Below are 7,255 nucleotides of genomic sequence, written 5' to 3'. Positions count from 1 at the left end.
AAACAGTTTTAACGATTGTATCACCATACAGGATGAGACTGAAGCCCGGACAATGGTAAGTCAGGATGGCATGCCCACACTTTGACCTGGACAACCCAGGTGTTCACACCCTTGGCTTCTCTACTTGAGCTTTGCTCTCCCTTCAGCCCCTACAGATAGACTTGAGAGGTTTGTTGGGTCTCTTTGTTCATCCTCCTTAATGTGACCTTATTGAATAGATGTTCTTTCTCACTTTCCACTATGTATTTGGCTCTTTTAACTGCCCTATTAAGGAAGGGTGGCCCGACCTGATAGGGCACAGGTTGTAACCCCAAGTTAACTCCTGGAAAGCGGCCTGAGACACACCAAAAAAAACCACTCCCTCCTCAGCTGTTCAGCTAGAGAAAGAGAGAGAGCGGCTGAGGGGAGTGGGAGGAAGGGGGAGAGAGAAAGAGAGAGAGAGAGAGAGAGAGAGAGAGAAAGAGAGAGAGAGAGAGAGAGAGAGAGAGAAAGCTCACTTATGGTTCTTCCGCATCAATAAGACTTTCTCAAATCTTAGAGGAATAGAGATAAACTTTCTACCCTTTTCTTCTAACCTAGGTTCACCTAATTCATATAACTGTCCATGAAAATTGTTTTAGAATGTTTTTGATTGTCTTCATAAAGTCATATATCAAAAGGATGTTTTAACACACTATGCCCACTTCAGTTCTCCTTTTCTGTAAATTCATTTTTTATTATGTGCTAAAATTAATTTTTGGCATGCCCATTTAAAATGCCCATGTGATTTCACAAATGGAGGTGTTGTGATTGTACATTAAGGCCTGAGGAATACATACCACTTTATAGATCTGAGTTCTCTAGACAGTTTATCCTACTAAGATGATGTCATTGGACATACTAGATGTTCTACAAACCTGAAAATGCTGTTTACACAAAGCATTTGTAGTCATAAGATTCCATTCAACTAAAATTTTAATGTTATATTCATAGATTTTGATAAGGACTTTCTTTAAAAACTTATAACTATATATTTATATAATTTTAATCTCATATACTAGCAATAATATATTAATTATGCAATAATATATTTTAATTTTGATATTATAAAACAATTAATATGTGCTAATAATATAATAACATAAAATTTATATAATTTCTTCAAAATATTCTTAATATAAAACTGTTAAGTATTAGCTTTTTATTAAGGCTAAACTATATATAAATTAATAGACATTTGTTTCCCTTTTTTGTCTTGTTTTGTTGATACAGGATTTCTCTGAGTATCCCTGACTGTCCTAAAACTCTGTAGACTAGGCTGACCTTGAATTCAGAGATCCACCTGCCTCTGCCTCCCAAGTGCTAGAATTAAAGGCATGTGCCACCACCTTTTCTGGCTGTTATTTCCCTTGAGGATATAGAAAGTATAATCCCAACAAACAAGAACACTCAAAATCTTGATTTCTTAAAATATATCTTTCATGCGATTATATATGTTTGTATCTCTACCATGTCGGTGTGTGATTTTTGTTTCTTTGATTTTTACATGATTTTAACATAATTTACTTAGTATCAAATTGACTTTTAAGTAAGTACCCATGTAAATTAACACTATTTGCTTGGCCCACCTTCCTTTGGCTTGCAGTAGAACTAAAATTTCATAAAATTAAATTTCAGAAGCAAATAATGATAAAAGATTAAAAAGTATATTTAATCAATGTGACCACATAGGTAAGCAAACAGAGATAGCTAATGGTCCTAAACCTTTCTTTGAGACAAATAACATGAGATTTTAAACTTACAAAAACTTAAACTAATTTTAAGGGCAAGGTATATATAATCACACGATTCTGGTCAAGGTGTGATCTCCCTGGTCCCTATCCCTATTCTGGCTGTACAACATGGTCCCTATTATTTGGGGTGGTAAATTCACTACGAGATGACTACTCCTGCCCCAGAGTATATTTTTCCTATTGGGTAGTTGCTCTCCCTTCAGATGCTAAACTCTTTATTCTAAAGACTAAGAGGATAACTATGTCTATGCTTTTAGATAGATTCTGTATATTTGGGAGTGCACTTTGAGGATTTTAAGAATTTTTTTTTTTTAACCACTATTGCCTCGTTCAAAACAGGCATGAACAAACATGTCTTTCGAGACCCTTATTTTAGCCAGGCCTATGTAAGAGAAAACCTTAAATATTTTGAGTTGTTACTTTTAAAATCTACTTTCTTTGTTCTGTGAAACTAATAAAACTTCATGAAACGTCTTCCATGTTGGAACATGGAATTTAGGGTAACCATGATTACTTAAAATGGCTCCAGAATAATTCTCTTCCTTATTCAATTTAAGATATGAAAACTAAAGCCAGGCGGTGGTGGCGCACACTTTAATCCCAGCACTTGGGAGGCAGAGGCAGGCGGATCTCTGTGAGTTCGAGACCAGCCTGGTCTACAAGAGCTAGTTCCAGGACAGGCTCCAAAACCACAGAGAAACCCTATCTCGAAAAACCAAAAAAAAAAAAAAAAAGATATGAAAACTACAATTTTTGCATCAACACAATCACAAATTCAGACCAGCATGAAACTTCTTGGTCCCCTAAGAGACCTCATCATTCCAGAAAGTGTTCCTTTGGGCACGACCTTCAATCTATCTGGGTAAATGATGGGGTGGTCTGGGCTCATCCCCGGAATTATTTGAGGAAGTCTCTTACCTGAGTTGAAAGGCTGCTACTTCTGGTCTCCTGGGAGTCTGTCTCAGACAGAGGCTCCCAGTGAGTTATATATATGCCACATGGAGGAAATGAGCTGGTGGAGGTGAGGACTGGAAAGCCCTTGGGACCTGTCGAACGGCACCCCATTTCCTCAAGTCCCAAAGCCCTTCACTGTACCTGGGTTCCCGCCAACACCTTCCTCAACAAGTCCTGCCTGAGGGGATGACTGGATGGAGCTATGAATAGGGCTGTGACGTCCTCTGAACAAAGGTAGTCGGGCAGAGAGCAGAATTACTGAACTGGATTGGAATTCCCTGGGAGTACCTCCACCCTCTCCCCTAATCTCAGTTCCCCCCTTCTCTCTCTTTTTGGTAAGTGACATCACAGAGTGGCTCCGGAGGTGACTCGCAAAGGTTTAGGATCTGATGAGGGAAACCAGGTGTCACCAGGATTGCTTGAACTGGAGTTTCTAGTTCCGAGAAAATTGTAGGATTAGGGCAGGAAAGGGAAAAGACCTTAAGCAAATGCCGTTACTTATGTTAGGATTCTCGACTCACAGCTGAGAGAGGCCTCCCAGGCTGAGGGGCGCCTTTTTCTTTTCATATCCATAATTTTCTGTCTTCCTATCCTAACTCACATTTCATGTGTACATCAAGTCAATTTAGAAGAACGAGGTTTCTAAACTGGCTGTGAGCATCTATTCAGAGAAAAACAAGGGGGAGAATCCCCTCTTAGAAAACAAACTGGAGTTCCCTAGCAAGTCACAACAAGAAGGAAACCTAGAGATTCCTTCTCCCACACTGGATTCCGAGTTCCCCACTCAGGGTTTCCCTGGTCCATGATGTCATAACTACTGACACCTGGGCTTCCTGCCCTGTTGCATCATTTTGCAGGAAAACACACGGATCTCTGGGTCCGGAGGAAGAAGCCTAACTCATAGGGTGCCCAGGCAGGTAGAAAGAAGCCTCTGCCACTCCCTTGCCTACGTGCTGGGAATTTTGCTGCAGACTCTTGGGGAGACAGGCAGGGTGGGGATAAAGAGCTGACTCTGTCAGAAGGGCACTTTCACTTCCCTGTCCTCCCACTGCCAACGTGAATGACGTCATTTCCCCTTCCTGCGTCTTTATACCATGCTGCATTCCACCAGTTCACTTCGCTCCCTCCCTTTCTACGTGCACAAACCCTCCTTCTGGCATCGTCTCTTGGGTTCCGGAGTTGGCTAACCCCTTGCGCAACTCCACCTGCAGGTTATGAGTCTTTGGGAAGGATCTCCCTTAGGCTGGAGTCAGGTACAAGGATCCAGGGGAAGTTTTGAATTAGGTTTCCTCACCAGGAAGACTTGGGATTCACAGAATTATTTTCCTTTTAATTTCATAAAGGAACATGGAAAAACCTCCTAAAGGCAGTCACTGGGATTAGATCACGCTAAATGATACCTAAATGGGTAAGACAGGTCCCTCGGAGCTCATCTACCAGCAAGTTCTTACCCTGGGAGAAGGCGGGTGGGAAGAAGGACATTTATACACCAACCTTCAATCAAACATCATTTTCGTCAGTGACAGACAGCAAATACAGTCACCACAGCACGGCGGGACTGAAACTTTGTCCCTGGTATATCTCATGATAATGCTCACTGATATCTCAAAATATGATTCATACTCAGGGCTTACCAGGACTGCTCAGCTGTGTGCACGTATGAACAAAGAAGCGGAACTTTATTTTTATATTCCCATAGATGTATTTTAACATGATTGGTTTCTTAGCTCTTGTGAATATTTAGAAACATTACTCAGAGTAGAATTCAAAAGTATCACTAATATGGCAGCAACTTCATGACGCACAGAGTTAAGAACCGTGGTTTAATAACAGAGGCATAGACCCCAAGGTATGTATGGTGACACACCTCCTCAGGTACATTTATTTTCATGGAAATGTAGGGGTTTTCTTCACACATGAATAAAATTCCCTCACATATACATCACATTCTCATTTTCCATTCATGTATTGATGGATGTCTAGGCTGGATAAATGGTCTTCATATCATAAATAGAGCATTTATAAGCACGAATGTGCAAGTGTCTCTGTGGTAGGGTACAGAATTCCCTGTGTATATGGTACAGAATCCCTGTGTATATGGTACAGAATCCCCTGTGTATATAATAAATAATCCCTGTGTATATAGTGCAGAACCCCCATGTATATGGAACAGAACCCCCATATATATGGTACAGAATCCCTGTGTATATGGTATAGAATCCCTGTGTATATGGAACAGAATCCCTGTGTATATGGTACAGAATCCCTGTGTATATGGAACAGAATCTCTGTGTATATGGTACAGAACCCCTGTGTATATGGAACAGAATCCCTGTGTATATGGTACAGAATCCCTGTGTATATGGTACAGAATCCCTGTGTATATGGTACAGAATCCTCTGTGTATGTGGTACAGAACCCCCTGTGTATGTGGTACAGAATCTCTGTGTATATGGAATAGAATCCCTGTGTATATGGTACACAATTCCTGTGTATATGGTACACAATCCCTGTGTATGTGGTACAGAATCCCTGTGTATATGGAACAGAATCCCTGTGTATATGGTAAAGAATCCCTCTGTATATGGTACAGAACCCCCGTGTATATGGTACAGAATCCCTGTGTATATGCTACAGAACCCCTGTGTATATGGTACAGAACCCCTATGTATATGGTACAGAACCCCTGTGTATATGGTACAGAACCCCGTGTATGTGGTACACAATCCCTGTGTACATGGAGCAGAATCCCTGTGTATGTGGTACACAATCCCTGTGTATGTGGTACAGAATCCCCATGTATATGGTACAGAATCCCTGTGTATATAGAACAGAATCCCCGTGTATATGATACACAATCCCTGTGTACATGGAACAGAACCCCTGTGTATATGCTATAGAATCCCTGTGTATATGGAACAGAACTCCTGTGTATATGGTACAGAACCCCTGTGTATATGGTACAGAATCCCTGTGTATATGGTACAGAACCCCTGTGTATATGGTACAGAATCCCTGTGTATATGGTACAGAACCCCTGTGTATATGGAACAGAACCCCTGTGTATGTGGTACAGAACCCCTGTGTATATGGAACAGAACCCCTGTGTATATGGAACAGAACCCCTGTGTATACGGTACAGAATCCCTGTGTATATGGAACAGAATCCCCGTGTATATGGTACAGAATCCCCTTGGCATTAGCTTGTTTGGGTTGTGACAGGAAATTGGATAATCCAGAACAAAGACAGGGAAGATGATTGGTTCCCACCACAGACTCACCCAGTAGGATATTTGAAAGTCCTACTGAATAGTACCCTTGGGCAGAGTGGAAGCTAGGGTGAAATCCCACCAAGTCTTTGGGGAGGTAGCCATATTAAACGTTTAAATAAAAGGCACATTAATGTGCCAGAGCTTCCTTCCCTCTGTGTGCCTAGCAGGGCTCTGACTCTCTCCTCAGAGTGGCCCTCAAAGTGGTTTCAGTGTTTCTCTTGCATAGGGAAGCTGAACACTCATAAAAATACATACCGGCCTTTGTATTTCTTATTTTTAGAACTGACAGTTTGTTGGAGTATCAGTCCATTTATTGAGCGACTATTTGGTTTCCTTGGTGCTTCTGTTTTCAGTTCTTGTCAATTCTGGATGTCAACCCCCTACCTGAAGGACAGCTACAAAAGACTTCCTTCCATTCTGCAGACTATTTGTTCTCGTTGTGTGACACACTTCTCCTGGAGAGATGTGAACAAGTGTCTATGCCCCTCGGATAGGGAACCCATGAGAGACCAGATTATAGAAACCATCAAAGTTCAACTGGTTGAACCAATGAGTTTTATAGGAATGACTTACAGGAATGTGGGCATGGAGCTATTTACAAGAACAGAAATAACTCCCAGACAACTCCATCACCAGTCTGTGGCACACTGCACAGCCTTCAACGGGTTGGAGAGTGTCCTTCCACGTGCCTCAGTTGGTCTGACCCTCTTGCAGGCAGTTGGTCTTCTAGACAATTTAGTTGGTCTCTCTTTTTTCCAGCTTACCACAGAACCTTCTTTGCAACTTGACTTGTCTGAGAGTGGCCCTCAGAAGTCTTTATTATTATAAACTCTTAGGAGAGAGGAGCCTCATGTATTTAGTCAGTTTCAGGGACTTTCTGAAACCATTTAATGGAGCTTCCTTCCCTGCAGGATGGAGAGTTTCACCTCCCATGTAGGACATCAAGCTATCTCACCTCCCTGTAAATACTCTTCTCCCTGTTGTTTCGCTTCCCTTTACAGCCTAAGTCTTAAGAAGTTTCCTTCCGAGATGGAAGGCTTCAATTTCAGAGGAAACTGCTACCTAAACAGCCAAGCTGATAGTTTCTCTTGCTTTATAGAAACTTTTTAATTTACATAATTCCATTTGCTGATTCTTGAGGCTGATTTCTGCTTCAGTTCATTTTTAGCAGACTTTCTTTCTAAGAACTTCACAAAATGCAGAGTCCTTCATGAATCTACACATCATTTCCACAGGGGCCACACTAATTATCTTTGT

This window comes from Chionomys nivalis, chromosome 5 (assembly GCF_950005125.1).
Source record: "Chionomys nivalis chromosome 5, mChiNiv1.1, whole genome shotgun sequence".
In the NCBI taxonomy this organism is placed as follows: Eukaryota; Metazoa; Chordata; class Mammalia; order Rodentia; family Cricetidae; genus Chionomys; species Chionomys nivalis.
Note: the sequence above shows the minus strand (reverse complement) of the source record.